We start from the raw sequence: 23,415 nt of genomic DNA on the forward strand, positions 1-23,415 counted from the left end.
AGATAGATAGATAGATAGATAGATAGATAGATAGATAGATAGATAGATAGATAGATAGATAGATAGATAGATAGATAGATAGATAGATAGATAGATAGATAGATAGATAGATAGATAGATAGATAGATAGATAGATAGATTCGTTTATGCTTTTCAGTTTGTAATGCTTGCTCATATTTAAATCTTCGCAAGTCTCATACCATTCAATGTTAATTTTTTTCATTTCAGCCGCTGATATTCCTGCCTGCAGTCCTAAAGGTATTTTTACAGATTCAATTTATTTAGTGATAAATATATACTGAGTGAGCATGCGGAGTGGAGACTGTGTAAGTAATCAATGTGAGTGACCAACAGTATTTAGGGGTAGACTTATGAGGCATGAGGTAATTTTCAAATCAATCTGTTTGTAAAGACGAGTAGTAGCAGGACTCTCCTGTGTCACCTTGTTGGAGAAGTTTCAGCCAGTCTTGAGTTTTTAATGCGACACAATATTTACCTCAGTGGAAGTTGTCTGGAAGACGTGTACGCAGGAAGAGTTAGCTCTCACGTTACCTCGTTCGAAAAAAGGAACACGCTGGCATTGGGGTTAAAACCCAGGCCCTCTGCTTGCCAGCTGGGCATGCAACGCTTATGCCGCAAAAGGTCACTGGATCAAGCGAGGATCAAGGGGCATGAAGTGAGTGCTTTGTGATGTGCACGACGGTAAATTGTGTTAGGGATATGTACTGAAGTTAGACAATGGTGACTTGCCAAAAACGTTTCTGACATTATCTAAGGGTCAGATAAGTGTCACGTGACAAAAATGATTCGCAAAATGTTGCTGACGCCATTCAATGGTCATGTGATAAGTGTCACGTGACAACAAAGGCTTGCGAAAAAATATTCTGACGTTCAAACGCAAATGCTTTCGAATTTCTCCAGTGCGGCACGCTGCAGTGCTCTCCAAGTTTTCGCTGTAGTTGGCTGGCATATCTTCTGGAGACTCCTTAACAGAAGCCTCGGAAGTGCGATCGGTGTATCAGCCATCCACACAAATGCTCCCAGCTTGCGTTAAATATGACAGAGTTGCAGCATTCGTAGCCTCTCTTTTATTCATTATTCAGCTTATATAAAATTAGATTTTCGTAGTGATAAAACTTCATTTCGCTGCTTGGAGATATTAAATAATTTCAGCCTTGTGTTATGTGTGGGATCAGGTAAGTGGCTTTACAAAACTTAACGTGTAATATATGACACTGTTTGTGCCACAATGTTTAGAGATATGCATCTATTTGTGTCGAATTCAGTTCATGAGCTGAATGCGACAAGTACCGGAAGACTTTGCTCGGTACCGTTTATTGCTTTCCCTCCTCGAAGAAAATGGCGGATACGCAAGTGCTGTGCTCCGAATTAGTCCTGTTCTTTCTCTCTCTTTTGCAGCTTGGGAACTTTTTGCGGTGTGCTCTTATTTGCATTTCACCAGCTCTCTTTGTAAAGAAAATTTTATACTTTCGGTAGGTTCAGCTGGTACATCCAAATCGGAGATATGACATGTGTTTATAATCATGAACACCAGTCTTGTGGCAGGATATACTCGCTACTAAGTTCATAGAGTGCTAACGTAAAGAACAGCAGTCTATGGATAGATTGGCTTTGCACAACCTGGCGTGATAGAAACTATTATTATTTGCTATGGCCATAGACTGAAACAAGCAGTAGAAAAATCGAGGAGTACAGAAGATGGCTGTGTTCTTCCTAGATGGCTGCAGACACACACAGTTAATGCCTATTTGACCTTGTCTTCTGCTCGTTTATATCAAAGATGTTTAGGTTTGCGCTTTCGAGAAATTTAGCTAATTTCTCACTGGCAATATTTATGCACACCGAGAAACGTGCATCGACGTGTAAAAGCATGTTCAGTGGAATTTTCGTCGTAACACCATTCATGCCATTCATAACAAGCACTTTCAGGATATCTATAATGCATTGCCTTCTAACGTTGACATTATGAAGTTAACCGATATTTTTTTTTTATATTTGCCATATACGGTTTAAATTATGGTATTGTCATTCGAATCATTTATTGCCAGTGATTTCCATTTTCGCTATCCTGCGTAGCTCCAGCAATGTACGCTTCTGTGCGACACTCGCAAGCTGGTAGTCCATATTAGGGGTTCTTCACACTACAGAAATAAAGTACTCGAAACAGAGTTGGAAAGAAAAAATGTCCGTATACAACTTTCTCAAAATAACGCATCTTGAAAAGTATGGCATCAGGTAGCTATGCACGCATCTAATGCACATGTTCCAAGTTTTGACACCGAGCAGACAAAAAATATGTACAAAACAACATGCTTTAGTGACAACAGCTTCGTCACGAGTATAATATACAACAATCCCTAAAATGCGGATGATCCTTAGGGGGCGCATCATCGCGCTTGCAACCACAGTAGAGCATGAGTTCTGCTCAGAAAACATATTGAATGAAAGTAGCACATCAAAAGTTTGGCACCTTTTCCCGTGTTTTGCGTATATTTTTGACAAAATATGAAAGTTGGTTTTCCGTACATTGATTTTTCTTTTAGGTAATATACTTTTAATACTGTTGAAATACTGTTTTGTATAAATGACGTAATCACGTAACACCTCTGAGGGTAAAACGGCTTGGTTATGTCGGTTTTATTCTTTCCAGCCGTTTAAACCCCATGTGCAATATTTTTCACACCTTTATAAATTATTCGACTTATTTGAGACGCCAAGATGGGTCCTCTGGCGGGCTAGTTGGTGCTTCTCGTTCATGGTTAAACTGCGCGAAATAACGAGGACACGTAGCGACAAGAAATACGTGCACTGCGCTCTGTGAGTTTACGTTTTTTGTTGTCTTCACATGTCCTCGTTCTTTCGCGGAGTTTAATCATCATCGTCAAGGTGTCTGAACAGAATCCGATGTAATTCCACAAACTAATACAATGTCTCCAAGTTACGTGAACAGTAATTTTTCTAACGTGTGTGTTGTGCAGCTTCAAATGCATGATTCAACAGGCACTGCGAGACATAACGTAGTCGATGTCTCTGAGACTGCCTTCAGCGCAAGTAATTTGCATGCAAATGCATAATTTATGCAAAAATCGAAAATACAACACTTTAACAGGAAGATATGGCTTAAGAATTATTCCAATACTTTGACGCAGCTACTTAGACGCCAAAAGAACCTGCTGCAAAAAATTAATAAAAGACAGAGGAAAGCAAAAGAAAACTTCTAAGGACGATTACGATAATACCTGATGCAACATTTGAGCGGAGCTCTGTACGTGTTCTGAATTTGCTATATATTCAGGTAAAGAAGATTAGAGATACGTGTCTGGGTTTCACTACAAACACTATTTGTCGTGAACGCTGGTTCTCCAAGTAATCTGTTTCGGCACCGTGAACCCTTGGTCGTCTCGGCGGCGGCGATGGGCTTGTGCTTCGGCGACGCGAACAGCAGGGTCCTTTTGGCGGCGGCACTTTGCTGCTGCTTCAGCGGCTCGCACCTCTGGATTCTGGATTCTGGCGTCGGCGGTGCTCAGTTTCTGCTCGTGCAGCTCATTCAGCAGCTGCGGCAGACGAAGCATTTCCACCTGTTGCATCGCTCATTTTTCGGACACAACTGGCTAAGATTATTTTGTGTTGCATTATATAAACAGACGGTTTATACGAAGAGGTCAACGCTCTGAGTGGCGTTGTCGACGCGGACTGCAAGGAGGCTGCGCGTGGGCGCGAGCGCTACTACTGCTTGTGACTGCGTGAGGGAGGATACAGTTCGCTTCTGCCACCCTTATGCGGGGGCACTGCTTGGAGCAGGGTTGGGGGGAATGGGGTGGGGGAGGGGATTTCGTAAGCCAAGCGCGCAATTGCCGTAAGCACCGACTCTGCAGATCCAGGATATCCAGTGTCGCGGCATGGCTCCTCAAGTTGCACGTGCCGCCGCAGGCAGATCTCCGTTCCACATGAGCGAACGGCGGTGCACTCTTTCGCTCGGTTACTACGACGCCGAGACGGCTGTGCCCATGAACGGGCGCTTAAGAGCTGCCCGCTATATTAATATGCATTTACCACACGAGTTCCTCAGTTCTCCTAGGAAGCAGCGCCATATTACAATACCTAAATTAAAAGAATCCTTCATAACGTCACAAGGAGATAGTGCCAACGTTTTCAGTGAATAAATTTTCTCCCAAGCCAATAAAATTCACCCTTACGCGTACCTATCTCTCCTCTCGCGTCTCTGCTCTGTCCTTTGTTGTTTAACTGGTTTATTTGTTCAAGCCGGTTACCTCCTGTCATTAAACAACAATTTGACATTATGGCCCATTGAAGCATTCCATTATCGCGCATTCTAACACCTTAATCAATGGGCCTTGGGTTTGATAGTATAACTTCAAGAGAGCTTAAAAAAGATGGCATTTGAGCCGCACCTGTCCAAACCATGTAATTTTATTGTACAAACTGGTAACTTGCCTAATTAGGTGAAAGCGATAAACGTTATTCTCATCTCTTCTTACCGACTTCTTCATGTCCTTTTTATTTTATTCAGGATTAATTGTAGCCAGCAACGGGGAAAAAAGGTTCTGCAGCTGTAACAACTGACACAGCATGTTTCGTATCTAGCTTTGCTTTCGTGAATGTCTTTCATGTGGTGGCATGACTGCGCGCTTCATCTGCAATATTGAAACTCGTGTGGGAAATGAATCTATCACTGACTGTAGACAAATTCTGGAAAACAATCCACTCCATAGAGGCGTCACCTTAATGGTCATAATGATGAGGTGTTATGTCGCAAGGGCAGCTCTGGCCAAAGAGCGTCATGGCAAAAGTTGTTTTCGACTGCTCAAGGTGAGGTAAAAGACCCATTTTCCAAGAATTTCACCCAACACAAGCCCAGCACCAGACCAGGGGAAAGGTTGTACTTGTTTGCATCACTGGTGGGTATCCGGCGGCACTGGCGATCGAACCCCGCACCTCCCGCATGCGTGGCGGATGCTGAACCACTTGGCCTCTGGAGCGGCCAGGGTGCTACTTTCTACACAAGATGGTGTCAGAGACCAATTTTTCAATCATTTCAACCCCGGTCCCGGTTTGGAAGCTCGGACCAGGACAAATTTTTCTTTAACTACGAAGTTTCTGAAAAAGCTGTATAGCTTTTCTTTGTAGCCGTATGGCTGCGCTTGGATGGATGCCAATGAGCAATTACAAGCTTAATCTCGGGCGAAAATTATGAAAATCAGAAAATTGTAAGATACTATTATCGAAATAATAAAGGTAATGGTTCATTTCTCTGATATGTAGCACTATCTTTCTTTAAAATTGTTGCCATCAGTTGTATCGAAAAGTTAAGACTGCCATAAAAAACCAATTAGGAACGCGTTTTACAACAGGAATAAACGTTAATAAAAAAATCTACAACTGCCTTTCGGTGATCTGCGGAAATATTGTTATAGTCAAATCTTACAATGGTATAAAAAATTTTGTTCATAAGCATTTTTCTGCACAAAATGCTTTCGCCCAGAATTTTTTAGTATGGAGAAGGCGTAAAGTTTCTTTTACAGAGAAATCTTTACTAGCCTAGCGGCGCCGATTTCGCTGTGTCGACCCGAATAACCATGAATGGCAAAGATATATATTTTTATTGGAAAAATGAATTTATAAGGGTACAATACGCACAATGCTAGTCGTCCCATATACCTCAAGGCTAGTTTCGGGTCCATCACAATAGTGTATATTATAAATGCGGCACGAGAAGACGACACATTGCGTTCATAAAATAAACATCAGTTTCACTTCAGTTTCTACATAAACAAAATTACGCGTACACAATACACATATCCTCAAGAAAACAAGGAAACACACCATAACTTCATATATTTATCGGGAATGATTGTTTGAAGCTTTCTTATCAAATATCAGATATACTATTCCAAACCACAACCCTGCTGAACTCTATAAGTCTTTGCCCGTAACTTTGCCCGTATGACCCTGAAGTGGGTGCAGTTAATAAAGAAACGGAAGAAAATTACGATGTAGGCGGGAATCAAACCCGGACCCCCGGCATGCAAGACGGAGACGCTTTCACTCCGCCATGGCTGTTCTTATTTTTCTTTATTGCATAAAAGAGTGCAGAAAAGAAAAGTCTAAGCATGCTTACGCCACAAAACACCAGGCCACTATACCCGTGCGTGACCCCTCTTTCCAAAACATCAAAAGTCTGGGGGCACATATATGCATCCAGATAGGGGAGCCAATTAGGCGGCTCTTGCAGAGCAGCTTATACTCCCCGCACCAAAGCACATTGTTCACGAAACAAATATTTCGACGACCGCGGTGATTCGGCGTGGCTGTCCATCATGCGGCTCTTCCAGAGAATAAATTGCCCGAGCGACATAAATGGACCATAAGGCAAAAAACGGTTTTTCTCCGCAGGCGAAAAACGGATACTGTAGGTATGATGTCAATGTCCTACTTAATTGTTCGTTGTAATATATCCCAGAAGAACACAGCATCAATGCAGAGAATAAAACAATGGTCAATTGTCTCTGCTGTACTGCACAGGCAGCAGTTCACCGACCATTGCGCAAGCATCATCTTAGCATGAAGCCCTGCGTTCACAGGCAGCGCAGATATGTGCAGTTTAGAGAACGTTTTTGCTGCAGAAGAATTGCGCATTCGCCTTACATGTTTAAAAACACTGGTGTCAAGGAACTGCAGAAAAGGTTGCCGATACAACGGTACAGGGAACAAATACTCAGTAATTGTTTCAGTCAGCTGCCTTCTCGGGAGACTATACAGGTAGTCTAAAGAAAACCGCACAGTGAGGAAATTGAAGGTGTCAGCAACTTCCTTAAGGAATCCCCATAAAGGCTCATCACGAGTGTGACCATTCAGTCGGAATAAGAAAGGCATTTGAGCACTGAGACGCCTAATAAGCAGAGCTACTAAAAAGGGTGATTTGAGGGTTTGAAAAAAAAACGCGCAACAATCTGACGCACGAATAAGTGAACAAGGCCGAGTCTCCAGACTCTAGAGAAACAATTAGGTTATCGCGACACGTGGGTTCCCATAGCGAACGCCATACGAATGCAGCAAATATTCTGTGCATCACCTGCACTTTCTTCCTCGCACAATGGAGAACCTGCAGTACATAGGCAAGTTTTTCAAATAAAAAAATGTTGCAGACTTGAGCCCGAGTTAGCACTGACAGTCCCTACTCATCTAAGCTTGGGTTTGTCAATTCATGGAGACTCACAGTGAATCCCAGTTGGCTACACTGTTGCGAATTTGGTGAAGAGGAACCCCTAGGTAGTGAAGGGTCCGGCAGTCCCAGTTTATGACGCCATAAAGACCTGGCGTTGTACCCCAATGGCCCAACCTAAACCCCTGGAATTACCTAGATTTAGAGCCGCACATGATACCTCGCAACACAATTTAGTCAAATGTAATGCCTCACGCACACTCTTTTTGTCAGATCAAAAGATGGTGGCATCAAATGTGCAGGCTAAAATCTTAATTTCACATTGCGCCAGAGAGAAACCACGAATAGTTGCGCAGTTAATAACACTCAGGCAAAGGGGTTCAAGATATAGGGCAAACAACAAAGGCGATAATGGACAGCATTGATGAACAGATAATTTCAATAGTATAGGTTTGGTTAGCTCTTTGTCTAAAATTAGCCTTGTATAGGACTCCTTATAGCACAGTCTTCTGCTCCTTACAGCGCAGTCTTATAGCTCAGCTTATAGCGCAGTCTCATGCCGTTATAGCACAGTCTTATGCCCCATTCCTCGGCGTCTTGATAAGAAGAAAAGGGGCAGATCTAATGTTCGGCATCTATAGGAAGCCTACTCCTACTGACCGCTAATTAATTTATAATTCCAACCATTCTACTAGCCACAAAGGATCAGTCGTCGTCTTTGTCCTGAGAAGAGCAAAGTAAATCTGCTCCTCCGAAGCAAAGAAACAAGCAGAAGAAGCCACCATTCCCGCCAACCTACAGAAGAATGTCTACATACGTGGCTTTATTCAACGCGTTCGTCGCCGTCAAGTTCGGAGGACAGGGGGACCAGCCAACAATGAAACATCGAAATGCGCGCGCGTTGTGCTTCCATATGTGAGAGAAACCAGCGAGGCACTCGCACGCATTCTCGGAAAGCATGAAATCCACGTGGCTCACAAACCTGTTTCGACAATAAGCCGCTTCTTACCACGACCGAAAGACCGCGTCCACAAAGAAAAACAACTGGGTATCGCCTACAAAATCCCCTGCTTAGAGTGCCCGGCTGATATATCGTCGAAACAAAAAAACTCCACCAAACAATAAGGCAACACAAAAATGACATCCGGATAATAAATTCTGATTCCAACCCCCTCGCCGAACACTGCGAGCGCGCCGAGCAGCGGATAGCCTTCGAGGAGGTGAGCGTCTTGGCCGTGGAGCCAAAACTGTTCAAGAGGCGACATGTGGATTCATGGCACATCCGGTTCACAAAGGGGGCGATGAATAGGACTCTAGGAACGCTCCCCTTCGCGCACGTTAGTGGACTGCGCCACGTGCTAACAAAGAGAGAACGAAGGCAGCCAACCGCTGTTGCTGCTAGCACACTTAAGTCGCACCTGATGAAGGGACAGAGTTGGTCCCGAAACGTTGGGCAAAGTTAGAAATATTTGTTGGCGGCAGTCTTCTCTCAAATATCTCAAGAACCCAACCAGACGGACTTCCGTCGAAGAGGTTTTCGTTCAAATCTTCAATATTTGCACGCTCTCTAAGACCGCAAAGAAGAAATCATGGCGAACTTTATCAAAGGCGTTGGCAAGGTCAATCTGAATTAGAGCTACTTGTCCGGTCTCATCTGATACTGCCTCCACTACTGAACGTGCAGTATAAATATGGGTTTGGATGCTGCGGCCTCTGATGCCGCCGACCTGATGCGTGCATATTAAGTGAGCGGCAGCTGAAGGCAAACGATTGTAAAGAACCTTTGCAAAAAATTTCAAAAAGTTTGTAATCTACATTACAGACGGAAATTGGAACATATCCCTTAACTGTTCTAAACTGATTTGTAATGGTGCTTTTTGGTATTAATATAGTATGCCCAGAATATAAAGTAGGGGGCAAAAAACCAACATCGTAAGATGCTTGGAAAACCTCCACCAAGACAGGCGCTAGGCAAATAGAAATTTTTTTGTAGAACTCGCTAGTAATGCCACCTGGCCCAGGAGACTTCTGAGCCGTCTGGTCAGAAATTACAGATTTAATTTCGTCGAAAGGGGTAGGTCCCTCCACTACAGCGCGCTGCTTATCGCGAATTTTGGGAAAGGCTTCCAATAAGCGACTGTTATCTGATATCAAATTTTTGCCCGCACAACCCCCACACAGCTTCCGATAATAGTCAAAGCCTCAATAATACCGGGACCATCGCTGTATGTGGAACCACCATAATGAATTTCCAATATTTCTTTAGCCAGAGCAGTCTGCCATAGAACACTCAGGGCCTGACGAGATGGTTACTCATCCACAAACCTACAGGTCCTAGATCTTATGAAGGCTCCTTTGTACCTTTCGGTTTCAAACTGCTGAAGGTCTGCTTTTACGGCAGTGATATCTTCTACATAGGCACCTGGGCTAATGCTTTCTAACTCATGTAGCTCAACCAAAACACCGCTGAGCTCTCGAAGGTGATGTCTCTTCAAAAACGCGATTCTTGCTGAGGATTCAATAGGAATGTTTTTTTTGTTTCTTGTTCAAACAAGTCCAATTTTTTTTCAAAACTGAGAGATCACCGCTTGACCATGTGTCCTTCAAGCAAGTACATACAGCACGTTTAAAGATTTCATCTGAGAGCAGGCGGCTATTCAGCTTCCGCTGGTCCCATCGAGGATGAAGTATGTGCCGTCTGTACCTTCCTAACTTAAGAGACACCATGCAGTTATCACTGAAAAATATAGGCGGCACCAAGTAACCAAAAACGCTGGATAACATGCCTGCTGAAACATAAATCCTGTGAAGCCGAGCACTAGAGGAGCACTGAAAATGAGTGAAATTAATGCCATGTTCCTTATCTTGCCCAACATCCACCAGGTTGTATTCGCATATCAAATCAGTAAGTAAAGCTGCACTAGGTTCATAACGCCTACTTAACACTGCTCGGTCTTCATCCCTACAAGCGCAGTCGAAATAACCCAACAGCATAATTTGACAATCCGTGCACAAATGGTCTACTAGTGACAGGCAAAATAGCCTCGCATCACGCTGCTTTACAGGGGCATAAACACAAATCATACCCACTGTACTTCCGAAATTGCGAGCTCAAAGAAGAAAAGTCGCCAGCCATAATCTGTGAGAAACGACACGGCAGTTATCCCCAGCGTGCTGTCCAGGAATAGCATGCACCCACCTGATAAGCCTCTCGATTGACCAACGATAACAGTGAATTCTGACAAAAAAGACTCGACAGCAGCTTCAGTCTCCCAATTAGAGGAGGACACCTTGGTTTCCTGGATGGCTGCCACACTCACAGTATATTTGTTTAAAATATGACGTAATGAGGTTGCCTTCGACGGTTACACAAGCCCTTAATGTTAAGGGTAGCGACCTGAAATGCGGTGACGACCGCCATTTTTGATGCTTGTCTTATCAAAGGCCATCCCCTGTACTGGGGTGGCCGGCCTGCAAATCAGCGGCCTGTAGGGCAGACATAGCCCTTCGTTTTGAGGTCACCTTTCCAAATGCTACCACATCAGGTCCCTTCTGCTCATCGTCATCGACACACGCCTCATCACCTGCAGGACACTTCAAAGGTGCGCTGTTGTCCATCGCCTCTTCTGAGACAGCCAAGGCTTCTGCCCATGAAGCAGAGTTGACCACCTCACTCGCAACCACGCTCACAGCCGACGGGGCACCGAACACACTAGAAGCAGACACTTCAGTCGACACACTGCTGCACTCCGGCGACGAAGGGGCATCGCCGTCGGAGAAGGCATGTCGCACATTCACTGCCTCTAGAGCCGCCACTGACTCTACAGAAGGGGTGTTCTGCTCTCGTGATCGCTGGGTGACAGATAGCTCCCGAGCAGCAAGCAAAGGACTCAAAGTAGCATTCCCGGGCAGACCCAGGTTCGGTGGCTTTGGATCTGGAGACGTGGATTTCTGTTTGTCCACACAAGTAGGCGGACCCTTGCCATTATTCGGTGCAGAAGCCTTTGGTCCATGTTCTATTGGGAGCTCATGACTCAGTTCACCAGACGCTTCCACAACATCCGACACATCCATAATGTGTTTTGACACCACTTCATCCTCATGTGTCCAGTTGCCCTGGCGTAACCTGTCAGCATAACTCATAACACAGTTGTCTATGTGCGCCCAAAGAGTCGGCACTGGGTTGATCGAGGCGCACGACACCGACGCCGTACATGGTCCGTACGGCTACAACGAATACACAGCGGACGCCTGCCTGGAATCACAACTAAAGCTTGTACCCCGAAAACGTTAAGTGTGTGAGGAATTGTACTTGCTGACACTCCGTCCTGAAGCGTGAGCGAGATTTCACGGTTCGCTGTTTCTTTGTGCTTCATTCCGAGGCACCGCCACTCCTCACGCTCGATAGTTTGTAGAGTTCCAAAAGGCTCCAAAGCTTCCACAATCTTCCGGTTCTCGATGTAGCGCGAGGACAAAGAAGCTTATGCTTCACGTTTTGTGGTGTCCAGGTCAAACACGATACATTTTAGACCTTTGATGTGAAACTCTGCTTTGTCAATAAGCTTCAGTTTTTAAAAACTGCTCTCGCAGGTAACCATACAAACCTGGCTCATTGGGTACTGACCAATACACAAAATCTCATTGAGGTCCACAATCTGCGCGAACGCGTCTCGGAAGTCAGAAGCACGGTATGGGCGACCCTAGAGGTCAGCACGAGAAAGACGGTGTTGAGGGCAACATTACAGGTAGGTAGTCGAGGGAGGACAACATAGCATGAGTGCGTGGCAACTTCAGGTGTCGGAAGACCTCGGCCAACAGCCGATGCGCAGTTTCCAGCTAGAAGCATTGTTGTTGTTGTTGTTGTTACCCTCACACAATGGCACATACCCACAAGGGGGATTGGCCATAACCAGGCGGTGACTATTTAAATGACCAGTCGCATGTGGCAAGCATGGGATGACCTACCAAAATTTGGATCGCACAGTTTCCGTAGCCGAGGTGGTTGCAGGAGGTTAGGGGGGTCATACAAACTAAAATTTAGGCAAAGAAGGGGTAGGGATTACTATAAGTGGTTGTAAAAACCGAAATACAGAAGCTGATAATGGGATGGGCAGGACGAAAGTTCATGATGGAAGACGTTTTGATTCTAGGAGATAATTTTGAACGGCAGAGCAAACATTCCCATTGGTATGGCCAAGCATAGAAGCGCCAAGAGACAGAAAAACCGCAGAAGACAGGCGCAAACTGAGATTCTGTAATGGAACTTCTAATAGTCGCCTCCTAATCGATGAGTAGCGACGGCAAAAAAGAAGAAAGTGCTCTATTGTTTCCGGCTCCGCACAATACGGACACGATGGGGAGATCGCCAGACCAGGCCTGTATAGGTAAAAATTTAGTTGCGCACCCGGCAACGAAGCCTCGTGAAGGAAACTTCAAGATTGCGCGATCGCCAGACTGAGCTTCTCCATGGGAACAGTAGGTGCTGGAAGTCGTCCAAGGAAGTAAGCGCTGATGCGCCCAATTCGTTCATTACAGTGTACCGTCGAAAGCGTGCCGCCGTGATGTAAGCAGTTGTTGGAAGCGGGTCAACAATCGGTCCACTCAGGGCTGCCTTCGCTAAAGCACCAGCTGATGCATTTAATAAAAGACCCCTGTGCCCAGGAACCCAAAGAAATCGAATTGATGTGATGTGTGGTGGGATCAGGAATTTTAGTATCCGAAAGAGCTGCGATTCAGTGGACGCCGAGAGGGAAGTGCATAAAGATAACGAGTCCGTAGTTATTATTACTGCTGATAAAGAAATTGGTACCTTGCGCAGAGCGAGAACCACTGCTAGAAACTCAGCCAGATAGATAGGAGTGAAATCTTAGAGACGGAGAGAAAAAGACCAGTCAAGGGACTGGGAGTAAATACCTACACCTGCCTTTTCTGCACACACCGAGCCATCAGTCGCAATTGCACCATGTGAGCTGAAGGTCGACAAATAATCCTGCAACACACCATTTAACCATGAGAAAGGCAGTAATTTTGCATTACATGAATAAATGTCATCGTAGATGATAGACACATTTGCAGGGATGGACCGCATCGGAACAATTTCAGGTATTCGCACGTTGAGTGGGCCCAGCAAAGATTCAACGAAACAGATTTGGGGAGTCTGAAGGCGAAACCTGCCGACACCCAAGAACTCCGATCGCTGCCCTAGGAAGATTAACTCGGATGCATGCTGCTCCGAGTCGCAAAACTTTAGAAACATTTGTACTGTCAAAAGGCGAAACCTTGCAGTAAGAGACGGCACCCGCGCTTCCAGATACAAAACATTGTTTGCCACGTATTTAGGGAGACCCAAACACAGGCGCATAGCTTCTCGCTCTAAGAGCAGAAGTGGGCGCAGTTTGTATGCAGCTGCTCCAGAAAACAAGACGCAACCGAATTCCAAGATTGGCTGGTTATACATTTTGTAAATCAGCAGAAGAGCATGTCTGCGCATACCGCAGCGAGGGCTACTCATCCTTCGCAGAAGGCCTACCGCCCGAATCCCTTTCGCCGCAACCTGGTCTATATGTGACCGCTAAGAGAGAGAGGAGTCATAAGTTACCCCGAGATACTTTAGGGAACATACCTGAAGAATGACATGATGACGATAAGACAATGAAATGTGTACCTGTTGAGTAACCGGAAAAGGTAACAAAGCGCATTTGTTTACATTAAGACTTAAGTGTAATTCAGATAACCATCGGTCAAGGGAATTTAAAAATGACTGTAAAACCATACACACAGAATGTAAATCACTCGCAGCAGCAAAGAAAGCTATATCGTCTGCATACACGTATGTAGTCACGTCAGGGGTAGTCGGAATCGAACTGAGTAAGAGGTTGAATAGAACAGGGGAAAGAACTGCACCTTGAGGCACACCTCTAGATTGATGAAATTTCCTTGTAGAAACTCCGCGTTGACAACAATAAAATTCTCTGTCAGCTAGGAAAGCTGACACCCATTCCACAAAATAACTTGGCAAGCCCAGAGCCCGTAGTCTGTACATCAGAGGCCCATGTTCGACACTGTCATATGCTTTCGAGATGTCTAGAGTTACCAGCGCAGCATACTGTCGACGCCGGCGCGCTAGTCGGACACGGCTTTCGAGGTCAGTATGCGCACACCATATAGAGCACCCAGGCTTGAAACCAATCTGACAGAGATTAAGTAGTCCCTTTTCAGTAATAATGGGCATGATTCGTCCATACAGCGCGCGTTCAACCAATTTCACCGGATTCGATGTCAATGAAATTGGTCGAATGTTGTCTAAGACCAACCCTTCGCCTGGCTTTTTAATCACCGGGACAATTTTGGAAACACGCCATACATCCGGGATCCATGGGGTTATAATAGAGTAATTTACCAGCTCCAATATAGCATTGGGGGATTCGTCGAACAGTATTTTAATCATCGCAGAGGTGACACGGTCAGGACCAGGAGCTGCAGAAGGTAACCGATTTATCACCTGGGAGAGCTCAGAAACCGAGACATTATGGAAATCATCATAGTGATTCCCAAGCCGTTGTGGGCGAGAGAGCGCAGCCAAAAAACGGTGTTCCAAGCCTTTGCCAATTTCTTCTAATGACCTGGCAAGCTCTACTGGAGTCAGCACATTAGAGGGAATGTTGTTAGGCGGTGGCAGCCTGTTCCTTGACCTCAGAAAAGCGAAACAAGGCTTGTCTGTTATTAGATTTTGATAGATGGTCATAATTCTCTTCATCATATTTTTCTTTCGCCCTAGCGACTGTGCGCTTGAAGGTAGCTGCAAGAAACTTATAATCGATCCAATTCCGGGCACATTGATTATGGATAAGTTTCTTCCAGGCTGCCTTGCGCCGCCTAAAATCCTTTGAACATTCTGCATTCCACCAAGGGCTCTGAGAAGTGCCTATGCTATCGCACACTGTAAACTCTGATATCCTCTGTACCCGATCTAAAATAGAACATAAGCCTAACACCCTGCTCTCCTGAGACAAATTCGGCAAAGAGCGTAGTTCTGAACTGAGTGAACTTTTGAACTTGTTGTAATCGACTAGGGTGCAACTGAATCCGCCGATAGAAGTCATCGGACACACAATGTCAAAAGTGAGTGGGAAATGGTCACTGTTTGTTGCAGAGTCAACCGGAGTCAGGAGGAAACTGCTACCCCTGGAGTTGAAAATGTTAAATCCAATGCTGATCGGCAGTGCCCACGGAGAAAGGTCGGAAAACCAGAGTTATGAAAGTTTAGGTTATTCACACAAGCCCAATCCCATAAACGCAAACCGCACTGGTCTGTTCGATAACCCCAAGTCAACTGATGCGAATTGAAATCCCCAACAAGCAACACATGTGATCTGCTGACATAGAGTAAGGAATCTAATGGCCGTGTGTCATGAACCCCAGATGGAAAATATACATTTGCGACAGTAATGGGATGTAAACCAGGAACTGAAAGATCCACTGCCTGAATTTCGCAATGAGCGTCCACACACTGAAACTCCAATCGTGCCTTGTGACAGAATCTGGAGGAAACCAGCAGAAGCAACCCCCCCCCCCCTGATGGGCGGTCCATTCTAAAAATTCGATAATGTTCCATTTGAAATGAAACCTCTTTCGACAACCAGGTTTCTTGAAGCGCAATTACATGAGGAGAAAATCGATTTGAAAGAGTTACTAAATCAGTGACAGCTGATTGAATGGAACGGCAGTTCCACTGCAGCACTCTCAGAGACCCTATTCTGCCGAGAGATCAGCAGCAGCAACTGCCTTTTCCAAAATGCTGTGGTGACCAGTTTTTCCTGAATTACTCTTTTTTGTTTTGGATTGAGGGGAGCTAGACGAACCAGCAACGGCCAAAGAAGACCGGCTACGTTTCTGAGCTCGTGCATCGAGCTCCATCAGCTCAACACACCCATCAATTGCTCCGGTCGTGACTTCAGGTACATGAGCTGGAGGCGTGCGCTCTTTTTGCGGCTGCATTGAAACAAGGGAAGGCGTCTCCGCACTGAGTTCAGTAGGTACTGCAGGATCCACGGATGACTTCAACGCAGCATTGGAGGTCATTATTGAAGAGGTCATTTGCGCCACCATGACTTGCGATATGCCCTCTGTTACTGAATTCACTAGCCGATCCATGACCTTGGCCATTGCCTTTTCAACCGCTGTAGCAATCGCATCTGACAGACTTGAATCCACTACCGCAGTCGTCTGCCGAGCTGCCACACTTGAGTACCCGTACGTCCTTTCCTTAACAATAGCCATAGCCTCGCGCCTTGAGCATCGGCGCTTTTCTAACACTTCCAGCACCTTAACCTCCTCAGCCCTTGCAGGACAATTAGAATATGTGGGGGAGTGACTACCGCTGCACAAGCAACACATCTCATCTTTTGAACACCTTCCTTCACGGTCATGATTACCACCACACACACTGCACCTTGAGCTCGACTTGCAGGCGTTCGCGCTGTGGCCAAACCTCCAGCAGTTGCGGCATTGAAGTGGCCGTGAAGAATACGGATCGACCCTGAAAACCAGGGGCCACACCTTCAACTAAGATGGACAGGAGAGACCCGCAAAGGTGGCAATTACCGTTTCAGTTGGAAGTTTTGTTTCCTCGACGACCCGAGTGCACCGATGTGCAGAAATCACCCCTGCGGAGGAGAGTTTCTCTAGAGTTTCCTTAGGGCTAAGGCGTGGGTCAAGCCCTCGCACCAGACCTTTAGAGCACGCCAAGTGCGGCGGTATAAATGCGCTTACCGACTGGCTTCCAAAAGCTGTGCACGTTAGCAAATCCACGATGCAGGCCTGGTCGGCCGACCTGCACACCACGCCTCCTCTGCCGTACTGCCGGACATCACAGATTTTTAAGAAGTGAGGCGTAATCGCCTGTAGCGCAGTCTGAACCGCATCCGGGTTATTAAGTCGAATGGCGCCACTATCCGATGGAACCAATGCCACGGGAATAGTGCCGACGCCACCCAGAAAGAAGGCGTCCAGGGGGAGTTGGTTAGGGGGGAGGCTGGCCGACCAGGGGGAGTTCCCCTGGCCAGGAGAGGACGTCGACATGTGCCCCTAGCGACCTACAAGCGCCCTGCAAAAGCGAAAGACAATCAAGCAATCAGAAGCTAGTGATACGAACAGTCACCGCCCAGTGAGACCACGCCCGCCTGTGGGAACAGGGACAGCCACTTCCACGAACGAGCAGTTCACAGAACGCCTTTTCCTTCTTCTCCCAAGCATTTCAACGCACAGCCCTTCAGAACGGCTTCCTCTTCCTCCCCGCCATGAATGTTCGACTCTTCGGAAGTGAATGAAAGCACGTCTAATGAATATACAGATGTTTAAGGAACATATCTTCGAGATATAACTGCGGCGTCTATGAACAATTTAATTATTAGCATGAAATTTACAGATATTCGAATTTAGTGAGTAGCAAAGTACGTTTCCGGTAAATTTCCTTCATGTATGGCATGCAGTCGTAGCGCCATCGTGCGGCGCCCAACGAACTCCAAGATGCAATTTACAGCGATGGTCCAGAAGATAGCGCGCGTCTAGCGAATGCGCAGTCTTCTTAGAAACGTATCTTGGAATTGTGTACAAACGCGTTCATGAACGGGCGACATAAACAGGAGTGAAGACGCAGGCGTTTCGATGAGCTCTGATGCTGGAATCTGCGCGGAACGCACTCAGCGTTACAGACACTAAGCCGCGTCTAGTTTCTGCATACGCCACAGCTTTCGCTCTCTAACGAGGTTCAACAGTAGTTAAACGCAGGGTCATTTTTTTTTTAAATCATGAAATGCTCACGGCGTCCAGCTAACGCCGTTCGGACACTGCGCTGAGATTAAAGCCGAAGAGGCCCAAACATGATGGAAAAAATGGAGGCTAAATTATTCGAAGGGTTGTAAGCTTTTCAGTCATAAAGGTAGCAAGCAGAAAGCGCTCCATCATAACGTTCTCCCGAGCAGATTAGAGCCAGTGGAGGCGTAAACAGGGTGCCTTCGTTTTCGGATTCCTTAGACCAGGGGTCTCCCAAAGTTTTGGTCTGAGAGCCAGATTGTGGACACGTTAAGGCGACCTGGGCCAGAAAGAAAGCAATGAACATTAGTAGTAAATAAATAGCAAACTAATATGCTCTCGCGGTTCTTTTCTGTTTTGGAAAATACTTGTTTTTTGCCGAAAATGAGCCTGAAGGCGACAAAGCTTTACCCCAGAAACCCAGTTCACAAATAATTGCCCGGAAAAACGTTTTACGCAGGCCACGTTTTTTTTCGGCGCTGCTAACGCGGTCTCCAGTAGCGGCGTTTATGCTCACCATAGTTTGAGCGTGTGTTAAGTCGAGTCATGGCAAAATGTCATAACGCTGTTAGGTACTGAGGAAGACCGCAAGTTTTCCAACGATACTTGACACCTATCCTGGAATTGTTTAAGATTCCATTCACCTCCAGCGAAGACCGCATTCTTTCTCGTCCTCACTAAGGCCCAATTAGGCAGGAATCAACCGTTGTAAACTGACGGCGCTCTGGTTGCGGGTGCAGGCGCGGTCCCTGCGAATGAGGAAACTAAAAAGCGACTCTGTTGTGGTCGAGGGAAGGCGCAAGAAGCAACTGTTTTACAGTATGCGGGCGTAGCAAAATTTAGAGACTGAACCTTGCTCTAAGGTTATATCTCGCTTCGGCCAAACACAACGATCCGTACTGAGCGTCGCTTGGGAGGCGACGCCAACGTCCAGGGCCACTACCTTCCAGCGCCCTCACTATTCGCAGTGAGTAACGCGCCGCGCCGAAGGCGGCACCGTGGCTGCGCACTAGTTAGGGTGCTTGAATGCACGCGCGGACTACGTAGCAAGCGTGATGCTCTCTCTTGGACCACATGTCACCAGGAATGTGCATGAGGCGCGGACAGAGCATACCATCCTTCATGCCAAGCGCTTGCTTCGGCCACCACGGGACTACGAAGGCACTGTTGTGGACGCATGCTTTGCTTCTGCGACAGCGCAGCACGTGAGCTCTAATGCGTGACTGAAAGTTTCGTCAAAGTTCTTTTACGTTCGCCTTCATGTTCTCCCTTGGTTTCGCCGCGGTGCTCTCTCTTCTCTGACGCTACAATGTCCTTCGTGTTTTCTCTCTCCGCTGTGGCTTCAAGGTCACCCGCGGCACGCTGACAGCGGGAGAAAAAAAATGTCCTGCTTAAAAGAATTGCCCAGACTAGGCAACGGACCAGTTAAACTATCGGTATGAGCCGGTGGCTGCTTTGCTCTGGCGCTTCCTGCGCCCTCGCTGCAGCGTGGTCCTTCTAACCCGAAGCTTGTCTGAGACGGAAGTTCTGGAAGTTGAAGGTTCGCCCTCAACGCGTTGTCGCCGGAGCCACTTTCACGGCTGCCAGGTCATCGTTGACTGCCGTTCCGTCGATCGGCTGCTTGCTTGCCGGCGAGCATCACTGGGTGTTTTTGACGGTGAGCCTCGCAAGCTCGAGACCGACTTCCGCTGTTTTCATTTATGTTTCACTAGCTTCAAGCCTGTCAAAGATCGGTTAGTTCGGGTTCCCTATCTTTTGAATTTATATTTTTTACCTTTCTCTTGAGGGGACCAATAGACGGGTAATTGAAGGGCAGCTGCTGCGCCAGTCGCGCGCCCTAGTTTTTTGGTTTGTCATTTTGTTTCTCTGGCCACCTGCAGAGGGAACCTTTTGTTGAGCTTATTCTCCCCAAGCACATCATTTGGAACTTAACCGCTCGGGGGAGAAACACAGGACCGGTTACACCGGATCATGTGGCCGATGGCTTTCGCGGGTTCGATAGGGAGTGGCGGGCGGCATCGCTGTTTTATCTTTTTTGCGATGTCTCTGTCAGCAATGCGTCCCTCGATTTTCTCCCCCTATTTCCTCCCTTCTTTCGCCGGTTGTCGCCTTCTCTCCATTTGTTATCTTCTTTTTCTCTCCTGAGTGCTTAGATCAGTCACCTTGGACGGGCTTGATCCACGCTTTGGTTGAGGTGAGCACCATATAAGGACTCACACCGTAAGACAGACGCTGCTCGACAAGCATGGTAGTGTACGTGTCGGTAAGCATCAGTGATAAAATCCCCGACACGATTTCTGCGTGAGAGCAAGCCCTCAAGAAAACAGGAGCCATTGGAGAGTTGCGCCCGACTGCAGGCCGGTCGGAACGACATCGCGGGCAGGATGCGGCCCGCGCGCCGCAGTTTGGAGAGACATACGCATTAGATCGTTCGACCATCGCCACACCTGACGCTGCGTGTTCAAACTGTTCGTTGGCATGTGTGAAAAACTGTTTTCATAATTTTTAATTGTTTTTTTCTCGGTCGCGAATATGTGGTAATGCCACTGAAAATCAAGTCAAGCAACATAGCATGTGGAAGAGTCAAAGCAGCGAGAGGCACAGATCGCACTGCAGCGCACTTAAAAAAGAAACAGCTGCACGTGATGGCACGTAGCACCCAAAATGGCGATGGAAGCTCAGTGCGCTGTGCACGAAGAAAATCAGCTGAGTACGGAAGATTCTGAGGTCACGAAAACACTTAGGGAGAGCATGCGCCCTACCCAGCTCAGAGGTCTTATGAGGGCAGCAAAAAGACTTGACCAATACCTGAGTGCGCAAAGTATCATCTATGTGCTGTCCTATAAAATATCGCACCTTTCATGGAATACATTTCATGCTACATCTAATATTAGGAAGAGGCTATATTGTTGCTCGTTGCGAAATAGGAATGAAGGTATTTTTAATAAAGGACATTTTTTCGTGCCATCGCAGCTTTTCACAATAGTTCAAAATGAAGCCCTCGTTTTATTCTTAGCATACATAAATGATTATCCTCTACGCACCTGTTAGTCAAAATGCTTTTTGCACCCAAAAGACTCTGCCCTCCTCTTGCATGATGCAGATCACGGAATTATGACTAAAATTTTACCTGACTGCAGATTTCCTGGCAATAAGGCACCTCTGCGTACTTGTACACAGGCACTTCTTAACTGATCTTGTTCTTTTTATTTCACCATGAAGCAATTTACAAACACAGCTTCGTGCTTATGCTAAAAACCACCCCCTTTGGCTGCGTGACCGTGCTACATTTCTTCGCATTACTGATTTTCATCAACCCATTAATTATTTTGTAAGACAAGCTCGTTGCGGTATGCGTTCCTGTGAACATAAATAATTTAACGAGGAAATACTAACTACATCGCGGCATGCATGCACTGCTGCACAAAACCTTTGAGACGCCCCTATTCTCATGACTGCGCTATTTCTAAATAGTTTGAATGTATATTTGCGAACAGTTTATTTGATGCGCGATTACAACATATTTTCTTGATATTTCTTCGTAAGGTACATTAACACTGGGGCACTCTTCTTTACGTACAGTCCAATGCAGCTTTGTTAATTGCGCCATTAACGTCTTTAAACGCTCATGATTGCAAACATCGCATGTTTTCTACCTTACTGACCTCTCCGCTTGCCTAAGGCAGAATTTTTGCGCACGTGTCCACTCATCCTACCAGACTTTAAAGCAAACGTGTTGACCGCAGCGCACAATCAGATTTTCCTTTAGCGCGCACCCCTATCCAAAAAAAATTTTTCCGTGTCTAGGTCCACGAAACTAGTGCCAAAATAAATTAACAAAATTTAGCCTTTTTTATTTCGCAGAAGTTAACTCCTGGAATACGGGAATATCTTACTTCCGGGATTCTCAAAAGTGAATAAAGATTGCACTTAGTTGTTCACAACTTTCCTGCCCCTTTTCTTTCTTTACGTTATTTTTATTTGCGCTGCGAACACACGGACCCCCACTCGCCATTGCGCAATTTTTAGCCCTCCTCCTGTGCCTAAAGAAATTCTGTTTGCCGCATTCTAAAAAGAGAGAAAAGAGAATACAAAAACTTTGGATAAATGTTTTGCAGGACTTGTTCCAGCGGCTGCAGCAGCCACTAACGGCACAGCGCCGCGCGCAGCAGGTAAGCCAATCCCTTCGCACGGAGGCTCACGAGGCTGGCTAGGAGACGACACGCTTCCTTGCTTTGGATTTTCTATGCTGCTTATGAAGTCCACAACGCAGCCTAGCAAAAGCAACCGCTCTCCGGGGTGCGCTCCGCAAGGAAGTGAGCTTTCCGGTCAGTGAAATTCATTGCGTTGTAGAGAAAATATTGGAGAACAATAATGACGCACTCCGGCATACAGCAGGCGTAGTCATCGTCGCTTCTTAGAGTTCTCTGAAGCCGCATGTTGCGCCAAAAATGTCAAAGCTTTTCGTCTTCTGAACCTAACATGAACCGTGAACCGCGTCTAGCTTGGATCTTTTAAATCTCCCAAACTTCCGCAGCTCCTAAAGTTTAACTTGAGTGCTTCTAACCACTGCTTTAAAAATTGATATATTCAACCAATATCCCTATGCACTGCCTACAAAGGTAATTTCGAATCAGATTTCAGAAACTTGTGGTTTTTCGCTTCAAATAGATAGTGAGATTTGCACTTGTAGCCAGGAGTGGTTATCGTATAGATTTTATCGTATAGACATCAGTTATCGTATAGACATCTGTTTAGTAAAGCTTACTCTATGATTACGTACACGGCAAACACATTAGTTCTTCAGTACATCTACCTCCACTATTCCCGAATGCTTCAATGCAACTTGCACAGGTGTTTTGTAACAGGGCCCTCCAACAACCCGATAGCCGCGAGTCAGCAATATTTTCTGATCAGTTCTCGCGTGGTGCCAATTTGAGCAGCCAATGCCGTCAGGGTTCCTTAGGACCACAGCTTTTGCGCGTCAGTGTTTGTCAGCCTCTAAGCTGGACTTTTGAGTCGAAGCCCTGATTCCTGGCAGGTATGTTTCAGGTAGGTGTCGCCTTCTCTCTGGTCGTAGCCAGCGCTTCCAGACAGGCGAACTGGCAGGGACCGCATTTTAAGACAATCGTGTTTCTCGATTCAGTCTGTAGCCCTAACTGCCAATGGTTAGCTCGGTCGGCAGTGCCACAATGGACGACCTTTGAGGCGCCAGAATGTTGAAGAGGCAGCGACCAGCTGTGGAGCTAGAATGCAGGGCGGGGTAGAAGCAAAATAATAGGATGCCACAAAGCGCGGCCCATCTGCTTCTATTCTTCATTCATTATTTGAGCCTCTACCACTTAGCACGGCCCTCTGTGAAATAAGGAATGCAGTTTGGCGGCCCATGCCTCAAAAAA

At 46.2% G+C, this 23,415-nt stretch overlaps 1 long non-coding RNA gene across 1 annotated transcript in view; it reads left to right on the plus strand.

Moving 5' to 3' along the window:
- The window catches only part of LOC144107331 (uncharacterized), a 325,881-nt gene that overhangs the window by 279,724 nt on the left and 22,742 nt on the right, over positions 1-23,415 (plus strand). Inside the window, exons 5-6 of the long non-coding RNA XR_013309257.1 lie at positions 229-258; positions 22,135-22,188. This is a non-coding gene — a long non-coding RNA (uncharacterized LOC144107331). The remainder of the gene's footprint in view (positions 1-228; positions 259-22,134; positions 22,189-23,415) is intronic.

The sequence above is a fragment of the Amblyomma americanum genome, chromosome 1 (assembly GCF_052857255.1).
Source record: "Amblyomma americanum isolate KBUSLIRL-KWMA chromosome 1, ASM5285725v1, whole genome shotgun sequence".
NCBI classification, from domain to species: Eukaryota; Metazoa; Arthropoda; class Arachnida; order Ixodida; family Ixodidae; genus Amblyomma; species Amblyomma americanum.